The 26,623-nt window shown below is 31.6% G+C and overlaps 1 protein-coding gene and 1 pseudogene across 7 annotated transcripts in view; both read left to right on the plus strand.

Moving 5' to 3' along the window:
• LOC105431000 (protein turtle homolog B) overlaps positions 1-26,623 on the plus strand; it is a 276,488-nt gene that overhangs the window by 26,151 nt on the left and 223,714 nt on the right. The window lies entirely within an intron of this gene.
• LOC148936342 (uncharacterized) lies at positions 4,360-19,444 on the plus strand (annotated as a pseudogene).

The raw sequence follows: 26,623 nt of genomic DNA on the forward strand, positions 1-26,623 counted from the left end.
CGATTGTAAAAAAAAATTATCGAACAAATAAATGGCTTCACATCCGGATTTGAGAATGAAAGCCATTTAAATGCTGTTCGGTATTAAAAATGTTATTATAGGTTTTCCTATTTTTACTTTTCCCTCTTTATTTATCCACCTCATGAATGCTATTACTGCAAAGTTCCTTTGACGTACATGTATCGTTCGTATTGCCTCCACATGCGCGGAATACGCGGTTATTTACGTTTTGACGTTCATGCCAGAGTGACATTTTGATAGCTTTTATAATAATTATTATTAGAATCTACTATGTCACTTCATCTTATTAAAGGAGTTACTAAAAATATCGTTCCATTTTCATAGTTATATTATAGTTACAAATATTAAATATGTTATGCGTCTGATTCTTGCAGATAAAAGTTAAATAAATTCATGATTTTATTTTCACTGAATGATATTTTAACGTGAATGGTATTTTAACGATATATTATCTTCTGAATACTAAATTATATATGTTTAAATTTATCTATTTTTCATCTAAGATTTTAATTAATTTTGATTATTTATCGAGCTGAAGAAATTGATTAGATTAATAATTGAATTAAAAAGATTAAAGGTTAAAAGGAGTATGATAATCAAATTTAAAAAATTTATTGTTTGCCATTTTGATGGATATTGTGAAGAAACTAATTTTTTAATATAATAATAATTATATATAATTATCATTTATTAGAAATTATAAAATACTAAACAAAAACTTATCCGATTTTTCATAAAAATTACGGGCACGTTTTTTTTTTTTACACAATTTGATAATAAAAAACCGTTAAACTCTACACATGCATATTATTGATCTGTCAAACGGACATTTTAATTTATTTTTAACAGTATTAAGTGAGCGCAATAACGATATGAAAAAATTGTTATTCACGGCCGAAAGAATTAAGGACGTTATCGAAAACAATTTCTTTTGATTGGCGAGCATCGATGTAACGAGCGACCGCTTATGGTTCGGTCGCCATTACAGAGATTGAATGCAACAACATCCCCGGATTTAATTTGAGCGAGCACGAACTTTCACCGAGCACTGCGGATCTTTCTTCCGCGAAATTGAAAAGTCAGCCAACCAATGCGGTTTGGAAACTTTGGCGGATTCGGCGGTTCTCTAATTATAGTGGTCGTTAGTCTCAACGAAGAATCCGATGTTGATTTCATTTCAACTTTTGTCGTCGTACTACTTTTTCACATCTGACCTTATCCCCCGACCGCCCTTCAATCTTTCTAGTTGTGTCTTCATTTTACCTCCTCGAGTCTTCACACAGTTCTCGTCGTGCCAGCACGTTTAAACCATATTTTCTATCTCCCGAGAGGAGATTTCTCTCAAGCCGCTAGAAAGATTAAATTCCTAAACTCTTGCTACATAATTTTTAACGGTAGAGCATTCCTTCCTTATTTGCCAATGATTAAAGCAATTTTTTCATAAGCACTGATATTACATCGATGGATTGTGCAGTTATGTTTAAAAATGCTTGGATGCAGACGTTTTATGAGTATATATATATATATATATATATATATATATATATTTTATAAAAATATTCATTAATACATTTACACACATAATTACATATATGTGACACTCTGACTTTTTATGAGAGACTGCCATCATACATGCGTAGAACATTATGTAATTCATTACCTATATATAATTCTATATGTACATTCTATATGTACATAAGAGTAAAAATAACATTTGCATAATTAAATTACTAAAAATAAAACGTGCCTTTATTGCAAAAAACTTATGAATATGCGAATAGTAATATATAATAACTTAATCCACAAGATATAACAGGGAAAATATTACTTAGAAAACTAAAACCAAGGTAAAAATAAAAAAAAAAATAGCAAATATTATTACCAAACGATATCTTAGTTTTAATTGTTGTGCGATTACAACTGAATTAAATTTTTGAAAATATGATGTGCTTGTTGTTGAAACAGAATTTTATATAAAACTTTAATATAAAAATAAATGAAATGAGAAATAATACTTAATTTAATGGCATTATCACTATTAATCTAAATTATTAATAATATAAATTGATCAACAAAACAGAATAGAAAAAATTTTGTTTTTAGAAGAGAGAAATATGAAATAAAAATGAGACTAAATATGTACATAAGAAATGTGTATATAATGTCAATTGTTATTTTATATGTTATTTAATTAATTCAGTTATAATTAAATAATTGACAGAAATATACTTTCATCCATAACAGATAAAATAAGAAACAGAATCACGCGTACTATTTTAATTAAACTACACGATCACAGTCAGATTAAATTCCTCGACATTTTTTATCGAAGATACCGAAAGACTGGATCTACGCAAACCAGACAGCGTTCATCGAAGCTCTGTAAATTCTGTTTATCGTGAAATAAATAAATTATAAAAATTAAATGAAAAAAAAAAATCCGTTCGTTTGATATGTCGTTGTTTCTGTTCTATCAGAGCACGTCACACGCGCGCATAAATCTACATTTAAGTAAAAGATCGAAGTAATTTCCAGCGGTCACCGTAATTAGCATCGAGAGGTCGGGACGAAGGGACATTTTTCGGCGGGAAACGACCGAGCGCGACCGAGCAGCAACAGACCGAAGAGAAGTTGGAATTCGACGTTTCTGTACGGCAAGTTTCGCCAACGAGTTAAATACACTTTCGCGATAGTTTACCGTGCGCCACCGCCACCGCCGCCACCGTCGCCGCCGCCGCTGGTTGGCTGGCTGGCTGGCGCGTTCGCGATGCATCGCCGCTGCTGCTATGCATGCAACGCGCGATGCATCGCGGCGTCTTCTGTGACGGTATGTGCCGCGAATAAGTCGAAAACTTTCGTCGCCTAAAGATTTCCAGAGGGAGGCCTCGGGCGAACTTTATCCTTCTGGCGCTTCTAAATCAGCCGAGCCTCGGTGGTGCTTAAACCGTGTGCTCCGGTGTCGCGTAGCGTCCTCTCTCGTTTCGCGATCGGTTACGAAAGCTATCTCGACGGCTTCCGGTTGCCTCCTTGACAGCCGCATCGACGTCCCCTGCGAGCGGACGTGTCGGGAAAACCGAAAATCCTACGGATACGCGATGCAGCCTTATCGTCTTATAGCGAATATCACAAACTGAATGAAACGCGGAGTAATACCGTTCACAGGTCGTGAAATGAATGAAGACAAGAAAGAAAATTGATGAGAACTTGAGTATACAATATGCGTTGTTTTCGAATTATCACCATTTTTTTTAACAATTTTGAAATTTGAAATTGCTTCGCTTTCTAATTTTTTGGTCAAAATTAAAAAAAGAGATGATCTTCGTGAATCTTATGGCATAAGGTAAATGTCCCAATTAGTGACAATGTCCCAATTTATGACAATCGTATTTTTCTTTCTCAATAAATCAATTAATATAGATCAATGTTCATTCTAAAAAATCGTCGTATTCAATGTTGATATTCAAAATTGTGCATATCATTTATTACAATGAATTTTGAATAAAATTAAACACTTTTGTAAATGTGACGGTAAAATATTATATGATCATAAGCATATTTATAAGCATGCTACTAACAGTGACAAATCGAGCAATTGCTCACTGATAGCTTATGAGGAGACGAATATATCGACGGTCCCTTTGTCAATTGATTCTAGCTATTATTAAGCTAAAAGTAAATAAAAACTAAATAAAAAGCACTCAACGTTAAATAGATATTAAGGAACATTATAAGTAAATTGTAAATGTCACAAAATACATATTTTTTTTAGTTAATACATTTGTCATTAATCAGTACAAAAATATTTGTTTGCCTTTATTATAGACAATCGAAATAAATATGATATAAAACGATAACAATGTTCTTATTTTAAAAAAAGACATGTAATTTATAAATATCAATTATTATTGAATTAAGGAATAGCATTAATATCGTAACTTATCCTTTCAAAATTTAAAAAATTAATACAAATACGAATTGCTAATCTAAATTGTCATATTTAAGTCAGTAATAGGGACACTCATGATTCTGTACCAATTTGTGATAGTCGATAGAGTTCCTAATCTATGTATTGATTGTCACATGTGAGTATTAAGTAAAACACTTACGATTCTTTATATGATAATTACTAGAGTTTTTAATCTAAATATACATTGTATTGTTTAAGAAAGTATTAAAACACTCATGATTCTTTATCAATTTGTGATTCCAACAATTATCTATTATTTTCTATTACAAATTTATTTAAGTAATGTACTTACTTGTGAAATTATTTTAAACAGTTTTATTTAGAGATATGACAATTAAAAGGCTGAGAAAAAAATATTCAGATAACCTCGAAAAAGTTCTTACTACTGTCCATATCCAGAACTATACTTTTGCATAAATATAAAGGAAAATTGCCAATTGGAAAAAAATGTGGATCCGACACCATTTCTAACTAAAGATGAAGAAGCTAAAGTTGTAAAATGGATTATTCATCTCAGTCAGCGAGGCTTTCGTATTACAAAAACTCAATTAATTAATAGCGTGCAATTATTGATAAAAAACTTGGCACGAGATATACCATTCAAGAATGGGCGTCCTGGACGCCATTGGTATGAATTTTTTTTAAGACAATATCCAGAAATTACATCAATAATTTCACGGAATCTTTCTCATAATCGAGTATCTGTAACAGAAACAGTATTATGAGGATGATTTGCAGAAGTAAAGCAACATTTGATGCAACTCATTGATATTGATAAATCTCGAGTATTTAATTGCGATGAATCAGCATTCTTTCTTTGTCCAAAAGGAGAACGCGTTCTAATAAAAAGAGGCGATAAAGCCGTATATAATTTTACACAAAATGATGATAAAGAATGTTTGACAGTTCTTTTCATGACAAATGCTAATGGTCAATTGCCACCTCCTATGATTATGTTTCCCTATCAACGAATTTCCATATAGTATTTCTCAAAGTATACCAAAAGATTGGGGCATTGGAAAATCTGATAAAGGTTGGATGATAACGGAAACATTTTTTGAATATATAAGCAATATATTTCATCCATGGCTTTTACACGATGAGATTTCCTCGTCCTGTTATTTTTTTATGTTGATGGTCATTGTTCTCATTTAACAATGCCATTATCGCAGTTTTGTATTCAAAATGGTATCGAATTAAAGCACTATATTCAAATGCTACTCACCTAATGCAACCTTTAGACGTAGCATTTTTTCGTCCATTAAAAGCGGCAAGAAAATGGCCTGCAAGAATGGCGTATAGAACAATCTCGAAAACGCTTAAGAAAAGAAGACTTTGTGTCATTATTGGATAAAAGCATACAAACTTTGAATGTTCCAGAAATAATGGCTAATGGATTTCGAGCATATGGACTTTTCCCGTTTTCTGCGGATGCTTTGCAATATAACAGCTTGTTAATGAAACAAAATATAAATGTTCATAATACTAATGTTCAAGAATTTTCAAAGGAAGAACAACAGAAGTATTTAAAGTTTTTTGAACCATATATAGATGTTGAAACATTAAAGACCTCTATGAAGGCTAAGAAAAAAGGAATTTGGGACGGTCAACTTGAAAACAAAGGACTTTTCAACTTTTAATTGTCACTTCAAAATCTTCCAAGTAATTTTTAATTCTCCACTTAATTCACATATTTTATTTTGATTATTCTCTCTTTTTTCTTACTTTCTCTATACTGTTACTTTTACTATGTTTTAATTTCTATTTTCCATTTCTTCTTTTAAAAAGTGATGATAGACATCACGCAATCTTATATAGAAGAGAACTTTGTTACAAATATTGATACCAGTGAAATAATAACTACAAGTAATAGTACAATAGATAATTTTACAATAATTAAAAATGAAACTGAAAATTTATCTTTGGTGTAATACATGATATGTTAATAATTGGAAATGAGAATGACTTAATCGTCAGTGAAAATAACACTGAAAATTCCATGTGCACGCTTGAAAGAATTGAAATTCCTGTTACAAATGCAACAACTGAACAATTTGTTGAAGCAACTTAGATCATGGATATTACAGAAATAACACCTATTTTATTTAAAGATAACACTAATGATCAAGAAAATTCGGTAATAATTTTAAATTCGATAAATCCAGAAACTTTTTCTAATAGGTATGTTGCAGATATAATATCAATATTTTATTCAGATTCTATTTATTGATTTATTGATTTTATTTAAAACTTCTACTTTGATTAAAATGTTATTGATCTTTAAATCTATTTCTCTGACTAAAGAAAAAAGTTCATCAATTAATAAAACATCTGGTAAAGCTTTCATTTCGAGTCAAATTGGTAAATAATCTGAATTTAAGAAAGTCTATGTAAATATGTGAAATAATCTTTTTGCTATACAAATAATTAATTTACAGATAATCAAACTACAGAATGTAATATTCCTTCTGAAGTGCCAGAAGTGTTTAGATCTATTTTATTTTGGCCAGGATTTCAAAAAGAACAGATAAAAAAGTATCGGTAAAAAAGAAAAAATTCTGTCAGTGGCTACTTCCACTCAATGGCAAGCATATTATACTGCTAAAGCTATTGAAAAGTCTCAAAAAATAAAAAATGAAATTGAAGAAAGAAAGAGAAAAACGTCAAGAAAATGCTATCGAAAAAAAGAGAACACAGGAGGAAGCAAAACTAAAAAGAGTTTTGAAAAAAGAAGAAAAAAATGAAAAATCAAACAAAAAGAAGAAAAAAAATTAAAAAATGAAGAAAATCTTTATGCAAAATGATTTTGTTTATGCAAAAAGAAAACTTAAAAGTAAAATTGCAAATAATTAAAATAATAATAGATAGATATATCACATATTATATATATATATATATCACAAATATATATAATAATGTTATGTTGCTTTTTCTCATTTTTGTATTCAATAACAATACTTAATGTCAAAACGTATAATAAGTTAAAATTTCATGTCTATTTATATTCGTTATATATCAATAAAAGAACATTCCTATTTGTATGACGTGTCAGTGATAGGGACGTTTCTATTCCTATGACATATCAGTGATAGGGATGATTATATGTCTATCACCTATCAGTAATATAGACCAGCAAATGTGAACAAATTGGAACAATTTCAAATTTATGTGTCACTAAATGTGTCACAAAAATGAAACGATGTTTATAAAGATATAATAAATAAATTAATAAGTTTTGAAAAAGTAAGAAAATTTAATTTTATCAGAATCTTTAATGTTCAAATTATTCAACAAGATTAATTTTGTGCACTTATTATGACGTATGTATCGGTAACTTATTAATTTATTTTCATGATGAGGTAACTTTGTCATTAATTGGGACATTGACCTTAATTAAATATAATTAAAATTAAATAAAAGTTGCATGCTGCTTTAGCAATACGCAGGATCCACGTGGAGATACAGCTCGCTTAGCATCTCTTGATAGAGATCAGAACTACACAATCTCGAGCAATACTAAAGCAGCACGCAACTTTTACTCGACTTTAATTAATAAAATTCATAAAGACCGTCTCTTCTCTCAATTTTGACAAAAAAATTTGAAAGCAAAGCAATTTCAAATTTTAACTTAAATAAAAATGACGATAATTCGAAAACAATACATTTTCAGAGCTATGTTCATACCAACTTTCTTTCTTGTTCTTGGATCCTCATTCATCTCGTGAGTGATTGATCTCGGCTTATGGAACACACTAGTATAATAAATATTTGATTAAGTATGCGGAAATTTAATATAAATAATTATTTCAAAGTTGTTAGAATTTTGTTTAACGCTTTATGTACGTGTATCTGTAAAATTTAAATGAAGAATCCTTGAAACGTTTAGTAATTGGCAGCGAGAAATCCTATATCGAAGTCCTATATAGAAATGAAGTCAGTGTAATGAAAATGAGTTGCCTCAGCAAACCGCAAAGCCAGGATTACATCCGCGTAAAGTTTTGTTAAGTGTTTGGTGAGATTATCGAGAAATTCTTTATCACAAACTACAACTAAATAACAAAACAATAAATTTGAACAAACACATCGCTTAATTAGAAAAACTGGCTAATGTAATTGTACAAAAATAATCAACGTCAATTAGAATTAAAAAAAAAATGGCTTATTTTCCGCCACAGTAATAGTCGATTAAAAGAAGGAAAAAGCAGAATGATGAACAATAAAGTTATAATATATTATGTATATCTGTATTATAACTTTTTAAAACATAAATATCTGAAACTTTTAATTAAAAATTTATTAAATATAAATAAACAAAAATATATAAAATACGCAAAAATAATTATGTTTGTAACAATAATCGCTACAAGATTATATCTTTTTTATAACAAACGAATACATAGCAAATTTTTAATTTTCATTCTTATATTTACTAAAATGATATTATCCTTAATTTGTGAATATCTATATTCGAATGTTTAAATAATAACATAATGTGAAAGTTATGTATAGATTCGAGTAACCGGAAAATTGATGAAAACAAAGTTGTCATTATGCTGAAAGCATTAAATTGGGCAAAGCATTGCGTGCAAAGCCAACTAATTTTGGATACAGAGTGTCGATTTTCATACGAGGGTTTCTTCGCGTTGCAAAATATGTCAGTGTTAATTGCAACAATAAATTAATTTCTAGTAGTTTGCTGTTCGAAATGAAAAGCTCATCAATGAGCGCGGCAAAAGTCGAGATATGAAGGAAGGTTTACTTATTCACTTTACTTACTAGTTTCTTCGAGATTGACATGTGAATTTTTAAGCATCATCAGTAATTACGTGCACTGCTGTATTACAATAACCAAAAAAACAAAAAAAAAAAATACTAAATGGAATATTCTGTTTGAATGAATATTCTGTTTCATCTATATTACTTTTATCAATCATAGAATTTCATATGATATCTAATACTTCAATCTTTAATGACTGAAATCGATAACTTTCCAATTTTGATCTCTTTAAAACGACAAGACGACTCAAACGTGAAGGATGAACGATAAATTGTTCTTCGACTGCTTTATGACGTGATATAATTGTCTCTGCTGTAAGAAAGTGACATCGATTTAGAAACAATTGGAAATGTCAGACGTCGGGGAATAAAAAAGAAGAATCGAGATAATGCTAGCCGACAGCACCGTTTTATCGATCCTTAGTATCATTATCCACTAGCAAAACTTGGGACAAGAAACATTAAATGTATTATGGTAAAATTAATATTTTATTGAATCTACATATTTATTAGGATTATTAAAAATTTTATAATAGATAAAAAAATGAACGTGTTAAATAGCAACTTAGTAAAATAATTTATATCAGAAATAAATTAATTGGTATTGATTAATGTAATAATTAAATATAATAATAAATTAAATAGAATTAAAATATAATAATAAATTTAATAGAATAAAAATAAAATTCGATAAAAACATGAGATATCAGAAAAAGTACAATAGAGAATTTTACTATTTCCTAAAATCTCAACAAAAAAGCTTTCACAGAATAATGAGTAACTTAATATTCTTTACTTTATAATAAACAGATATTAATTGAATTATTATTTCTTATACTTTTCCGCTTTGTGTGTGTGTGTGTGTGTGTGTGTGGGGGGGGGGGGGATGACTAAACAATGTATATAAAGTATCTAAAAAATGCCCAATATGAGAAACAACGTTCTAAAATCAGATCGTACAAACAAATATTTCCATGTAAATGTTATTTTTAAAGCAACACAATTTTTCGTTCGTTCGCGGTCGTAATTTGTTTTCGCAACAATCAAGAATTCCGAGAATTTTACCGAGCATAGTTTACCACGCAGTTTCGACTATTGTTATGATGATCCGAACTAGCAGTTACGGAGACCTACGTTTGCGAGAGAAACGAATTGCGAGAAAAAGAGACACACACTATAAGAAGTTATTGGGGAATGGAACCAGTTGACCGACTTTATTAGGCCCTCATTGGTCTTGGTGTCACATTGAAGAAATCGAAACAAAAGAAAATAAGAGAAAGAGAGAGAGAGAGCAAATATTTAAGTTCAAGGAGCCTTTGACAATCTTCCAGTTTAGAGAAATTAACTTGTGATAATAATAATTACGGAATAATGAATTATATATGACTGGTAACAAATATTATTACATTAATAAAGTTTATTATATGGGTTATTTGTTATTCTAACGGTATGTTTGACTTTACAATCATAAAGTAATATTTCTGAAATATTTACTTTTTTATAATTTGAAAAGTTGTAAACATTTTATAAAAACTAAAGTATATTTTTGTAAAACTCGTATTACTTCAACGCAATATTTAACCATAAAGAAACGTCCATTTTACGATTTGCTTTATAAAACGGAAACTCTCGGAAAACGATATTTTATATGCAATAACCTAATATAAATACTGGTTTTTCTGCTTGCATATTTGACAAAGTGAAAATAAAAAAAGAAATTTTATTGCGACAAGAATGCTGAATAATGAATTAATCGCGATAAAAAGTTTGTTCCCTTATATTCACACGTAAAATTACATTTGTTGATAATTCAGTAAAGTAACAAGTATAAAATTATAAATAATTGCCCTCTTTTTCTTTTTTTTTTTTGAATTTTTTAACAAAAATAATTTTGGAATATGACAGCTCTCGTGCCGCTAGTTTTCTTAATTAATTTCACATTTTAGTTTATCATTGTATAACACGTTGTATAACACTTAATCGTTTGCGACTTGAAAAACCGTCTGTTGCCATTATAAATCGCATTCTGGATTGGACATGGATGGCCGAGGAGATGCATTGGTGCCTGTAACGTCGATATCGAGGCCGTTGTAAGCGGTGATATAGTGTTGTAACATCGACCGCAGCACGGCATCGATTCCCATAATGGACGTCTAATCGCATTGCTATATGCTAATGAACTCTTGTGTTTCGATAAAAAGAATTCGATAGAAATTCTACGTAAAAAATTCTTAGTATTTGATGTGTATTGTGTAATGGATGTGTAAATCGATTATGGCATGCGTTTCTTTTTCAATATGTAACATCCATAGTATTTTAACATCTTATCTCTTTTTATTTTCAATAAAAAAAAAAAATTATTATTTAATTCCTCTTATTGAAAATAAAACACATAAAATGTAAAAATATTTTGGATACTGCTGTAACATTGGACAAAACTGACACAACAGACGGTATACATAGAGTGACGTCATAAGAGCCTTTAATGCAACAAAAGTTTTGGCACTTATGGCATCAATAAATCCTTTAAACGTAGTTTTTTAGCCTCTCACAACATTTGGTAACACATTTCGCTTCTTTATATCTATTTTTGAAAAAAATCCGTGCTGCTATTTGAACAATTTGCACGATGATAAGAGCATCGGCAGAGCAATTGAACGAAAACTGAACATTGGTATTGCTGCTTTTGTATAGTTGCAGCAGGCATCAAACGTTACACAATAAATTTTCGATAAATTCTGCCGAGCTTAAGTTCAGTTCAACATGGGAATATAGGCTTTTATTGTAAATATTAAGATTAATCTAAAAGTAAAAAGGTTTTATTATCGAAACGCGCCAAAAACGCACTTCGGTTTTATACATGACGCGGCGCGAAAAAAAAAGAACGATTCTTCAAAAGCGGATCGCCCGTTGCTGTTACGGCTTGCAACATTTTACAATAAACTCGTAAAAAATTTCCGAGCACAGCTACGATTTTATATTTTTTTCTACTACGAGAAATGGAGATCGATATTCGTATCTTTTTTTATGTATATTCTCGTTTCGGGGGTCGGATCTCATCGGCTTTTTAAATACGGGAACTGTAGGTTTACGAAGAAAACGAGAAATGACCAACAAAATATTTATATTGAAAATATAGAAAATATCAATGTGTTGTCGGAATGGAGGGAAAACAGGAATCCAGGAGATTATTTGATGCTACTTTATGGCATAAATATCTATATTATAACTTTATTACTAACAAAAAATCGCTTCAAATCATGATTTACATGACAAATATTTTTTAAACCATTTGCCTGTTAAATATTCTGGTAAAGAGAGAGAGAGAGAGAGAAAGAGGGGAGGAAGCCAAAGATCGGATTTATCCTGTACGAATATTCCGGTGGAAATGCACCGGTAAATATTCGCGCGCACAAGCAGGTAAGAAAACGGACGTAAGAGGGGGAGGGATGGGGGGGAAGAGAATTCTGCTCTGCATTCATAATTTTCCTGAAATTAAGACCGCGTCGCGACAGTCGCGCCTCAAATTGTCAAGATTCTTCTACGTGCTGCTCTTTAATCACGCCCGAGCGGAGATGCTAGCGGGAATCCTATTGCGCTGCCGTAACAATGGCGCAGAGTGATAATAATAAATATTCCGGGAGATATCGTGCGCGCGCGCGCGTTATCCGCCGAGTTACGAAGCGCAATTTTTTATTTTAATTACGGGAACAAGCGTTACCGCCCGCTGGGTTTCATTAGAAATTCGCTCCATTAAACCGACTGCCGCGTGCTTCCTTTCTACAACCAAGTTACAGTTGCACGCTCGATCGTTATGTAAACTACTAATAACAACTGTTGGAGTATATTTAACCACACATATACATATACATATACATCATAGATAATATGTGTATGTGTACACACACACACACACACACACACACACACACACACACACACGACATACACATATATTTTATATATGTATATATACACACACACATACACATGTCTATATATGTATATATGTATGTATAATATAAACATATGTAGAGATAATAATATAAACATCGTGTGTGTGTGTGTGTGTGTGTGTGTGTGTGCGCGCGCGCGCGCGCACCCTCCCCACACACACATGACCCACACACATGTTTATATTATTATCTCTACGTATATGACATTTATTTAGGAAAGTCATTTTTGAGCCAATAAAATGAGGATTCGATTTTAATTGTAGCACTGAACAAATATTCGTTTACGTATGGTGCAAATATATGAGAATCTATCGTCAAGTGAGAAATTCTGTGATTTAATAATTTTATTTTAGAAACTGCAATAAGATCGCCTGAAATGCAAGAAATTAACGATAATGTAGCTGGAATCCGCGTGCATCTTGATTCTGTACAAACATCATGATCTTTCTATCGTTACATACCGCGTAACCCATTTATATCGCGCCCAACGTTCGTCCGACGTGACCGAAACAATTCGTTACACTTGAAATCAATTAGCGCGAAGTGCTGGTAAGTGGGTGAAAGATCTTACGGCTCCAAAGCGGCAGAAGGGAAGAGGGAAAGAGAGAAAGAAGGACGCAGAGTCGCTGCAGTTTGAGAAATGACTCTACCATTGCGTGGTCCATCTTCCCTTCTCTCTCTTTTCCTTTTTCTGTCACGCGCACCGTTCTCTTTTCCCCTTTTCGCATTTCTACTATCTGCTATATCTCCGCTTCTGTATCCATTTTTGTTTCTATATTTCATTCTATTCTTCCTTTCGTTCGCTCCTTTGTCTTTCCACACGCCTATGGCATGTTTGTCTCTCCTCTCTTTCTCTCTCTTTTTCTCTCCTTCTTTCTCTCTCTCTCTCTCTCTCTCTCTCTCTCTCTCTCTCTCTTTCTCTTCTGTTCTTTTCAACTAATGGAAGTTTCACGCGAGAAGATTGAATGTGGTTAGAAGATATAACTCTCACTCTCGCGGTGAGAGACCGCAACTAAATCGTGGTAACTACATTTGCGAGCACTTATTGTGTTTTTCGATTCTCGCTCGCGCCTCGTTGAATGCTGTTTGCGCAACTCGAGAAATGGACAAGACCGTCTTCGTCGAATTTTATGGGGCTCCTACGATCCCACTTTACACGACCTCGCGACTCGGTTACTTTACGAATTAATGCTTTGCTTCTCTTGACGCATGTAACAGCATTGGAAATTGTATCTTTATGGTTTAACGGATGTAAATTCGAAGTAAAAAATATACGTGCTAACACACATTCAGAATAATGATATTAATAATAATATTAATATTATGAATTTTTTAAAAAAATGAGCAATTAAAACGACAGCACTATGATAAAAACGTTTATAATATAATAAAGTACAGTATATTTTTCTTTTATTATACCAATCCTTGTTTAATGTTATATAATTCTTCCGGTCTGGAAATTCCGATTTTTTTATATGGTTGAGAATATTCCAAAACGAATATTTCAAAAAATTTTCAAAACGTTAATATGAAAAAGAATTCCCTAAAAATATTTGCTATTCCTTTTTCCGAGCCGCGGCATTGAAGTGGATGGAAAAAAAGTAAAATACAGAAAATTAAATTATAGCTTCTAAAATGAATCCTTTTACACATACGGTAATTCTGTAAAAAAAACGACATTATACTAATTGAAAAAAAAAAAAAAAAAAGTTGCGTTTTTTCGCAATATCGAAAATGAATTAATCTTGACGAAACGAGGGAAACCAATCCGTGTCAGCGGTGCGGCGGTGCGCAAATATATGGGGGAAATTTCGATACACGCGTGCGGGGATAAACACATCCTAAGAGTGGAATCCACGAATATCGCGCGCGCGCGCGCGCGCGCGTTTTCGGAAGTTAAACGACGCATGGAATTACGGCGCGGAATGCGATATCCGGGGCAGCGCAGCCTCATTAGCGCATTACTGCAATTAGATGTCTATTACAGATCAGCGCGATCAACGCCCACGCTCTCCCGACACACTGACACTCGGGGGGGGGGAGGGGGGGGGCGATTGGTATGGTCGTGTGTATGTGTGTGTCGACGATCGATGACTTCGTGAAGCGAAATATTTCGCGGCATGCGTCCGTTGGTATGCGCGAATATGCGTCAATATGGGTGCGATATAACGTCGGCATGCGCGGGCATAATATGTCGACAAATGCGTGCGAATATATACGCTGAACGGCGAAAGAGCCGGCGGCTCTCTCTGACAAACGCGACGAAACGGCCTTCGGGCCCTTTGAGAGTGTTTTTACGGTCAAGCGCTTGTGCGAAGGGCGAGAAATGGACATGAATTTGTTATGTATTCTAGGGCACGTATCTCTCGGGAGTACTAAATCAATGCGCGTGATGTTAAGCGAATCGAATGGTTTAAGAATTCAGCGGCTCTAATGTGAGCCGAGCGAGAGCAGATTTGCTTTGTACGTATTCGTGATAATTATTTATAATGGCGCGAGAATGGATTTTACAGATTTTACAGATTTTATCTAAAACATTGCATTTCAGGAATAAAAGTAAACTCCAAATCCGTACGGACGAGCCAGAGAACTTTGATTAATAATTATTAATAAGAAACATTTAAATGGAAAATATTAGTTAATAATTAAATATTTGCGTAATAATTATCTTAATAACAGTACGTCATTTAATACAAATGATTGTACATATTGAAAGAATATTTAATAACAGCAACGTACAATTTTTTTTTCTCTACAAACATAATGTACATTATAGTATATACATATTTAATGACAATCCTGCCTTCTCTGAAGACACGTAGTAACTACGTTCTTCATTTTGCTAAGTTAAGAATTCTAACTAACTTTAGGTTTTTGCTAAGTTAAGGCAAGAGCACGTAAAAGCTCGACTCAACTACGAGTTTCATTCTTGTCATGTATTTTTAAAGCTACAACACATGCTGAAACATTGCAACTTTCATGCATTATATATATCTTTCTGATACTACGTAACAACAAACAAATTTAACGCAAAAGAATTTCTCGTGAAAATAAATATATATATATATATATATATATATATATATATATATATATATTTATTAAATATCGATATAAATAAGATGCTGTTGTATAGTTGAAAATGATATTATAAAATCGATTTTACAAAATCCTTTATGACAATTTTACAAAATCCTTTATGTCATTTTCTTCGGATAAATAATTGTATCAAGTAAATTTATATTTCTCTTCCTTCGATCGATTTCTCTTTCTCGATAATAAGATTAACAAATAATTTGATATCGATCTGAATAAAATATTGATGTTATTTGTTTGTATAAATTAGAAAGCGATTTTTTTATGTATCCTATACAACATTACATGTTTCTTCAGAATTGCAGGCAGAAGAAGAAAAGTATGGAAAAAAGAGATAAGATTATGACCTTAAGGTTTATCAATTTTTTTTATTTTCGTAATGATATAAAAATAATGATCATTTTTGTTTGTATAACTAAAACTTTAATTATAATTATTTATTATTATTATTATTATTATTTGCAGAAACTGAAAAATTTGTAAATAAGTTAAAATTTTGTATAATTTAAATATTTTGAGCTTTGTCATCTTGCTCACATATGTGAGCAAGATGATGAAAGTTAAAATTAATTTTTTTTATGAATTTTTTATGAATTTTTTTATAAATTATTTCATTAATACATGAATAGCATAATAGAGTATCAATAAATGGTATTAAACAAAAAATGTCATTTATAATAATTTAATTTTAAGAAAATAAAATATAAATTTGGACAAGAAGAAAAATAATTATTTACAATTATGTAATTTTTGGCATTCGTTATCTTACTCCATAGTCACTATATTATATTTATTATTAAATCATATTTATTTATTCGTTTAAAAAAAGATTGCAATATGAAAAATGGAAAATAATTAGTTATTATATGTTATTATATGTATTTTTAGATACATTATACGGTTTTTATAGAAAAAGTCGAAATAATATATTTATTAGGATTATAACTTCTTACGAAGAAATATCACGAAATTACATACGAGTATAATATACATACTCAAAATACATTTCTTATCATATTATCTATTGTCATTAATAGATTAAAGTCAAATTATAATAGATTCTTTATTATTATTAAGAATTTCTAATAAGTTTGGCCCCAACTCGTTATCTCTTATTAGCTTAGAAATATTAGCAAATCGCCGTCCAATTCTCCTTTCGTCTAATTATTACAATTCCAAGAAGTAAAAGTCGATATTACATAAACATTACATAATATATAACGCCATAGAATTCGATGGAAACCATTATCACCAGTCGACATGAGCAAATTGTTTGCGCGTTTTATAATGAAGTTTGCTCGCGAAATAGCCTCGCAAATTTTCCATCAGCGCCGGTTTTCGAGAATGCTGAAAACGGAAACGATACTTTTAGGCATTACGATATGGGACAATCGTGCTGGCAGGTTGACAGCGAATAAATCAACGTCGAAATGTTTTCGATATGTAACGGAGAACACGAAACATTTTAAGCGAGAGGGGAGGGGCGACGTCGCTGCGTTTTGACGAATTTATGTTGCAATCAATTAAATTGATGTCTCACATCTTGTGTAATCTCTGTAATACTGACAGAACATTTAATTCGCCATGAGGCATCAACGTCGCTTTAATCGTCGTTCGCTCTAGCCTGTTTTTTTTTTAATTATTCCGTTAGACACGCGGATTTCGAAACTCGATTTCGGGTAAACGTCGATGAAAATTCATTTTATATCCCCGCGATATTCCTGTTTTACGAAACATGCGCTCGCAATCGTGTTTTACTTTTGATAAAATAGATTTGTTCCATTCATGTGTTACATCATTCAATTCTGAATGATATTTGCAGTAGAAAGCAAAATGAATTCCTTATTTTTATGAAATGAACATTAAATTGCTAGGAAATAAAAAAAAGTATCTTTTGTTATTAAACTTACTAGTAGTAGTAATTTTTGTGAAAACCGTTAGAACATATTATACTTGTTATACTATTATACTACCAATAATTCTCGAATTACAAAATGCTTAAACCGCGTGTATGCAATGCTTTCAAATAATTAATTCATTCGCGGTACATTTTCAATCTTGTATCGCCTAATATATATCTTTAAAATCAAGGTATTTTTTTTTTCAATTAAAAAAGAAACAGATCGAATTGAATAGAGAAGCATAAAAACTAAGCAGGATCTTAATACTAAATATTATATTATAATAATAAGAAGAAAATATCAAAAAGTATAAGAAATGTCGTTTCGACCTTACGTTGAATCATCTTCATTGCATTAAAATAAAATAAAAATCGCGATAAGAAATACATTATTTAATCGGTAAAAGTACCGTTAAAATGTAAAAAGAATAAAAGTACATGAGTAGAGGACTTTAATACAGAAAATTCACATGATTAAAATTCATGTTGAATGGAGTTTCCATTTGTCTATTTTGTATATTTGAACGTTGATTTGTCAATATAATAATTGTCAAAATTGTCAATATAATAATTGTCATAATTTGTCAAATTATAATTAGAAAAACTCCAAATCCACTTAAAAATTCCAAATCCACTGTACGCACAATCGTGATGCATCATCCATTATTAATCTAGATAAAGAAACGATAAAGCGAGACCATATATGATATTAGTCGAATCTGTGAGATGACAACATCATCGCGTATTTAATAAACAATAAACTGAATATTAAATCATCGAATATTACAGATTTCTCTGTTACGAATGGAATTGATGTGAAGGAAGGAAAAACCTATAATACCTAGTATAACAGGAATCATAAATAAAAAAATAATAAAACAGTAAACAATAATAAAGACTCCTAATGAGTAAATTAAATCAGGAAAGGAGCATAAAAGACAGATCTTCGTGCTTGAAATAAAACTTTAATCCTGAGTCAAACATTTCGACTTTAACATTTGGTCATCTTCAGTGTTCTATAAGATTTTTAAATCAATATAAATAATACAAATATGAAATACAATAAGCTTGAGTTATAAAAAAGTGATAAAAAAAGAAAATTTACTTACAGGAACGTAAAAAACAAATGTGGTGTCAAATTAGAAAAATTTTTCAACGCACAAGTTATGTATATTATTTTCATGCTTGTCAGTCTTATAAAATTATTTACGAAACGTCACGTATTCCTCCCGAAAACGTCCAGTAACAAACAACAAAATATGATCAAGAGTAACTGTAAAACAAATAAACGTCTTGGTACGATCTGAACTAATAAATCCAATTAAACATTGCTTAAAAGAACAAAGGAATATGTAAAAAAAAAAATAAATCATGGTCACGAAACAATATAACATAGAATAAACAAAAATCAACAAAGCGAATTAAATATAAAAAAATAGCCAAACCAAAAAAGACGGTGCAAACAAGCAAATAAATAAGTATAAAAAAGAAACACACCTCGAAGGTTTAGAGATACTGCGTGATATAAGATTAAGAGTATATAAGGAAGTATGTATCGTGCGAGACAAGATGGTTCTCCTCGACTTTTTCGACCGCATTAACGGCCGCGACATATCGCCACGTTTATAGCATGTTGGGACAAGCTTAGCCGCGACCGAGCCGCGAAATCGATCCGCGACAGCTGTCGCCCGTTAAAAAAAAAAAAAAAAAAAAAAAAAAAACGAAAAAGATCGTCCCAAGAAGAAGAGCGGAAGTTTTCGGCGTTTTCTTTCGGTCGGGGGAGGGGAGGGGGGGGGCGATCGTTAAGCTCGGAGGCGGCGCTAATGCCGGCGCCGGCCGCGCCAGGAAAGGAAAACTGCATTCCCGCGCGCCGCGCTTAATTTGCACCGTTTACCTCTCGGGCTGCTAGTTTTTTTTTTTTTTTCTTTTTTTCCTTTTTTCGTCGTCCTGCACGAACGCCTCCCCGTCCTCTCTTTATTCTTCTTTCTTTGTCTCGCCCTCCCTCCCTCCCTCCCTCCCTCCCCCCTCCCTCTCTCCCCCTCTCTCTCTCTCTTTCTCTTTCGCTTTCTTTATGTCGACTCGGCTCGTGAACTTAGGCACCGGGAAAACTTAATCCTCCTCGCCCTTTCCGCATCACGCGGCTTCTCCCCGCCGTTTGCCGGCGGCCCTCCTCTGGATTTATTCCAGGTAAACTTGTTGGCCGATAAATATTTTCTTGTACGAAATTACCTCGGTCGCAGCCACGACGTCGCATAATGCGAATGGTGCGTTAATAGCCCCCCCTCCCCCTCCCCCGTGCTTCCTCATCCTTTAATCAAATCTGAATGCATTTTCAGTCGCGCGATTATAAACTTTGAGTTTTTTTTTTTTTTTTAAGATAAAATGCAAACGTCGAAATGCGCATCAAATTTTTATTTGCAACATAAGCAGAATATTTTGAAGCGCGTCGAATTTGTTACAAATTCCGTTTTCACACGCGAGTGACATATGGAGGAAGATTCGCGGCAAATTTGCATAATTTTAGAAGATAGTTTGCTAATATATATTTTATTTATGATTAAAAATTTTCAATTTTGCAGCACGCACACACAGAATTATGATTATTTCAAAAGATTACAGAAGGATTTTTCTACAAAATCTGTGAAAAAATATAAAATAACCTGATTTCAAGAAAATAAAAAAAAAATTATATATATATATATATATATATATATATATATATATAAAACTAAAATTAAAAAATTATATAGCATAAATTTTAATTTTTTTCTTACGTTAATTATGAGTTCACCTTTGTTATCGAATACGAAAGGCCATATTAGAGGGATGTTAAAATCAAATGGTGTAGAGTAACTCGAAGTTAGTCCTTATGACACGCACACGCACGGTCAATTTATTAGAGCTTTTACGAGCTGTAAAACGCGCATTTCGCGGTGAATGCGTGTCGTGGTACATCCATTCCGAAGCCGGCTATTCAACAGGCACGTTTGCTTCGACGTGGTGTTAATTGCCACATAGAGTACATAGGTTGCCGGTGCGATCATGTGACGTGCTCAGACTTCACCTTCAATTATCGACGCGCAGAATTCGCGAGGAAGCTCCAATAGGCAAACGCTCGGTGTGTCGGAAATGCCGCTATCTTTGCGCGTTATGACGTCGCAGTTGATGCATCGTAATTGTCGCTATGGTAATGATGATTTGTTTCGAATTGGATAACGTCGCGATTTTAGTGTCGATAGGCAAGAGCTGATTTTATCAAGGAATGCAGCATCGCATCGAAGAGCTATTAATTAGATAAAAATGTGAAAAGGGGAAAGGGAAATAATATGACGATTTTGAGATTTGGTGATTTTTGTGACGATGTAGAAATAATAATCATTAAGTTTTTTGATTAGTTAAAACTTTGTCTATCGTCTGCAGAAACTAATATGTTTATGAATAAATTAGAATTTTGTATAATTAAAATTTTTTTTTTTTTTTTTTTACGAAAACGTGTCAATTTTTTCATCTTGCCTTATGTGGATAAGAAAATGAATTAAAATTTTTTTTTTATAAATAAAAGTTAATTTTTTATTTTTTGTATTATTTCGTTATTATATGCCTAAATTATACAAATAAATAATATACTTATGAATACAAATTATTTATAGTACCATTTATAATAACGTAACTTTAAAAAAATAAAATTAGAAAGAACAAAAATTATTTACTATGTAATTTTTTGCATGATTATTATGTTATGGTCATTATATTTATTTATCCATTTAAAAAAATATTACGATATGAAAAATGGGAGATAATAATACGTTATTATGTACATTTTTAAATATACTATATGGTAGTTTTATAGGGAAAATGCAATTATATTTACTATAATTATAATTCTTTATGAAGGAATATTACGAAATTATATATGAGTATACTCAAAATATTATATTCTAGTTTCTTATTATATTATTTATTATCATTAAAAACCTCTAATAAATTTGATATCGATTTGTTTGTTTTAGCTTAGAAATATTAACAAATCTTACCTTCGTCTTTCTTCTATTAATTAGGTAAATCGAAAACTTGAGATTGAGACATTTCGTCTCTCTTACAAAACATGAAATAACAATCTTTGACATTTCTTGACAGCGATATTGTTGTTCAATCCAGATAATTGAGAAAACACATTACTTCTTTAAAATTATTTCCGCTATATGGTTTATAAAAAGTATTAAATTACATTTAATATATAATGAAATAAATATTTTATATAAAGTATAAAAATGTATAAAATATTTTATATTTCATATATTTTTATATTATTCAATGTTGTTGTTTTGATTCAAATTGATGTTTCTAATCAAATGAAAGCTAATAAAGTAGAGCGTCATGGTAGTAACAGGGCTTTCCGTAAAAAAAGCTTTTCCAATCATCTTCATAAAAGAGGCGAATATCTCCAGAATGTAGAGTAGAATGCAGACAAGAGGCATTTCTATGGAGCTATTAAACGTCCATCACATATTCGACATGTATGTTCATTGCGCGGTCATAAATTATCGGGATAATTTCTGAATAATCGCTTATTTCACGCGGCCACTTTTAGAACACGAAGAGCGTGCTGTGGCTCACTTAATTTACATAATTCACTTACAGTTTGCGAAACATGAATCCCCAGTAATTATATCAATATGGCCGATGTGATTTCAACTTTTGTGTTTTGCGTTCTTTGCGTAAATTGGTATCATCGTTGCGTAATCACAATTCAATGTAGAATATATTAATAAAGACTACTACTTAATAAATTATATATAGACTATTATATATAGACTACTATTAATAAATTAAAATGTCATATATTATGTTGTCGTATAGCATTAAATCATGCTTTATAATTAAATAATTAAAAACTTGAATGATATATTTAAAACAAATTATTATTATTATTATTAAAACCTTCACTAATTAAATGAAAATTGATATAACTTTTAATTGTAATTAATGGAAAGTTATTATATAATATAATATACACAATATTAATATACATAATATACATAATAATGTATGTTATTATAACAAAATAATGTGATATTAATGCTGGTGCTATTATCTCACTTATCTTGTTTAACATTCTTATGTAATAGAACAAAGTGATAAATGTCGCCATTATAGAAAAATCTGTCAGTGTGTTTAAACGGGGGAGTTTCGGGACATTTCCGTGAAAATCCGGATGGCACGGATTTGTCGCGCAGATAGGGCAAAGAGAAATTTTACTCGATGCTGAGTGTCAACTTAGTTCTCATCCTTTTCGTGCTGCCGGGTCAAGGCGTTTCGCGATTAAGACCACGGAACTTTCAGCTTTCTGAGAAAAACGAAGGGAAAATGGCAGAACCGTGGCCCGAAAACGAGAACGGATGGACTTTCCACCTGTTTACACTTCCAAAATATTTGACACTTGATTCGCGCGTGTGCCGCCACCACCACCTCTCCCCCCCCCCCCCCTTCGGGTAACTCTCGAAAGTTCGCGACAAAAGGGTCGAGGCAGAGAAGAGAAAGGAAAGGGTGGAAGCTCGTCCACTGCCGCGTCGGAAGTTCGCGACGTTGACGAGACGCCGTTGTGGAAAAACACATAAAAAGGGGACGCCGAAAAATCGGCGACGGCCGAAATGGAGAGGGGCGTAAGCCAGAACTGGAAGAAACTGGATGACAGATAACAAAGTTCGTCCTCTTTTTTGTGCCGCCTTTCTTCGGCCACGAGTCATCACGTTTATTAAATTCTAAAGAGAAAATAAGCTTATACGGTACCATAATGAGAATAGGGACGATATCAAGATATATTTGTGTTTAAATGTGGAATATTATAGATCTAATTTAAAATTATGTGTTTTTAAAGATATGAACGTGAAAAAAAATGACCAACTATAAAAAGATAAAATAAAATTATTACGTGAACTTATAATAATTTGCAATAAAATAATATATGTCGAATTTAAAGATGTTGCCAAAGCTTTGCGATATTACTGAAATATTTATTAATATTTGAAGGATTTAATCATTTATATTGGAAATATTACATTTTTTTGTAAAGATATGTTTGAATTAATTTTAATTAAAATGTTAATCAGCACGTTAATCGGCGAAGTAAATCTATACAAAGAACTTACAGAAATTATGTAAAATGATTTAAACCTGCGTTTAAATACACAAATTTAAAAATTTGATAATGCAAAGATGATATCGCAAAAGACGACATTCAAAATATATTAAACGTATATAATTTGCAGAAATTTAGAAAAATAGCAAATAGCTCTCTCCGAAGATTGACTTGATTTCATCATTGAATTTACAATTTCTTTACTAAATCATAATTTGATTATTAAATAAATGCTGAGCAATGTATTGTATTCAGATTCAAGAGAGATTATCATAAAAAGGAGTAACAATAATAACATTTTATTTATAGAACAGAAGCAATGCTTTGATAACTGGCAGACTTTGCCTATAAACCGCGTTAAAGTAACTTTGAATCGAGTTTCAGAAGGGCGAGCGTCGATTCAACATGCCTTTTCATCTTGCGAAAAGTTTCGTACGCTTAATGACGCCCTTTTGGCATTGCCACTGCTTCTAGATTATCGGCCGCTTTTGAATATCTACATAATTCAGTATCAGCGTTTGTTACAGATAAAATAATACGTATCGTTACATAAGATACATAAAAGTCTCAAAATGGTAAAATTTTCAGCACCTCTGAACATCACGTACGAAAAGAGATTCCATATTACATATTAGAATAACAATTCTTTCTATTAAATTGTTATTTATTAAAGATTCAAAAAATTTATATTTTAATTAAACATTTTACACAGTAATAATAATCGTCTTTGGAAATATATTTCTTTATGCTTTTTGTTAAAACTAAAGCGACAGATTTGAATTTTTTTTCTTAAATTTTGAGACGCTGAAACTGTGGTTAAAGGTTAAAGTTTCTAATTTTCCGTTTCACCGCTGGCATTAGCCGTAACTCAAAATGTATTACATGAAAGTTGCTTGGCCAAATTTATATTCTATTTGTAAGGGTATGCATATGCGTTTGCGTTTGAGTATGCGCTCGTATGACTTAGTTTTTTTTTTATAAAAGATGCTCGTGTTGCAAACCATCAGGTAGTAAGCAAGCTTTAATTAAAAGAAATGTTAACATTTCGCACAGCATTTGTATATGCGTGAAATTTCTTTTTTCCGTAACTTCATAATTGTGAGGTTTCTTTCTTCTCTGTAATTCCATTTGCAGGACTACCGATGCTTATTTAATTATTATTATGCTTATACAATGTCTATTTTGCATTATGTTAATGAAATTTAGCGTTGGAGAAGAGCAAAGCATTTATTTATCATTATTTGCAAAGAAATTACTTTTTCCGGTGCTAATACCATGAAACATGCATAAAAGAAATTACGTGTTGCCAACGGCAAGAATATAAATTATTGTTTACAATTCTAAGGTCTACAATTATATGATATAAGGAATATCTAAATATTATCCAAGTTTATTATTATTGTCACAGATGGGATACGTGAATTATTTTTCAATTATTATTGTAATTTATCGATATGTATATTTATCGATATCAAGTCAGCAGTGTTTGCAAGATTATTCCGTGGATAAACAGACTCGCTTCGGCAACGTTTCGAATGTGTTTTCCGACTGCGTAGCGGTATCAGAACAATCTACTCGAGCGTATCGCGCACGCTCGCAAATGAATTATTTTACGTCTCAAGATACCTACAGGTATTTCGAAAGCGACTACGAGAAGGGCAGAAGAGAACGCGGGCGTCGTACAATTATTCGAGGTTAAAGGACGACGTGATATATTGGGGCGAGGTCTCCCGAGGAAACTGTCATCCACAGCTAGGCAACAGTCGCGCGCGCGCGCGCGCGCGCACGAGAGAGAGAGAGAGAGAGAGAGAGAGAGAGAGAGAGAATCCTTGTATCCTCGAGGTTCTCGCTTGAGTTGTCTCACCGACCGACAATCGGTGCAGTTTCAGTAATTGGATGCGATTCCTTTCTTTTTTCCTCCTTTTTTTTTTTTTTACATAGTTTCAGATAATCGACGTCATGATGCAGAGCAATTTTCGTGTCGAATAGATCGGCAAGGGAAAAGAAATTATGCATATAGTCACGGCAAAATTACTTGCTGTTTTATTCATTTGTGGGAGATTGTTATTGAATCATAATTCCATTTGTGGAAAGCAATTTGTAAATTAGATTGTAGCAACGGCGGCAAAGGACAATAGTTTTGATTAAACAACTGCGCGGAATAATTTTCTATTATTTTATCATAGAAATTGAATTATCGCTCAAAATCAGATATGCTGATTGAAAAAAAAAAAAAAAAACAATTTGTTAGTAATTACAATCGCGTTATAACAATATATATTTAAATCAATTTTTAGATCCAGTTATGATACAGAATTCTAGTGGTAAATTTATATTATTAATTCAATATAATTTCCAATATATGTAAGTTATGTGATATAATATATATAAGTTACATTAAGTTTTTACATGATATATATTTTTTCTTTTATTCTTTTGGACCTCCTTTACTTTTTATTCCTTTGAAACACGCTAATTATCTTTTTATTTTTCTACTTGCTTTCTTTTTTAATTTTTATATGATTTTATTTTAACAGTATTTCGTTAAATTTATTGAACATTAATCATATTTCTATAAATATTTTTAACACTGCAGTGTTAAAGACTATCCCATTTAACAACAGTAATAATTTTAATTTTATATATTATGTGTGAAACTAGTGTATCATTTCGTGGAATTATTGAGAGAGTTCTGTTTTTATTTCTAATAATTTTATAAGTCTATCTAGGTTAAATAAATAATTCTAGCCGTAAAAGGAAAGTTAGCC

The sequence above is a fragment of the Pogonomyrmex barbatus genome, unplaced genomic scaffold, assembly GCF_055798465.1.
Source record: "Pogonomyrmex barbatus isolate J1 unplaced genomic scaffold, ASM5579846v1 scaffold23, whole genome shotgun sequence".
NCBI lineage: Eukaryota > Metazoa > Arthropoda > Insecta > Hymenoptera > Formicidae > Pogonomyrmex > Pogonomyrmex barbatus.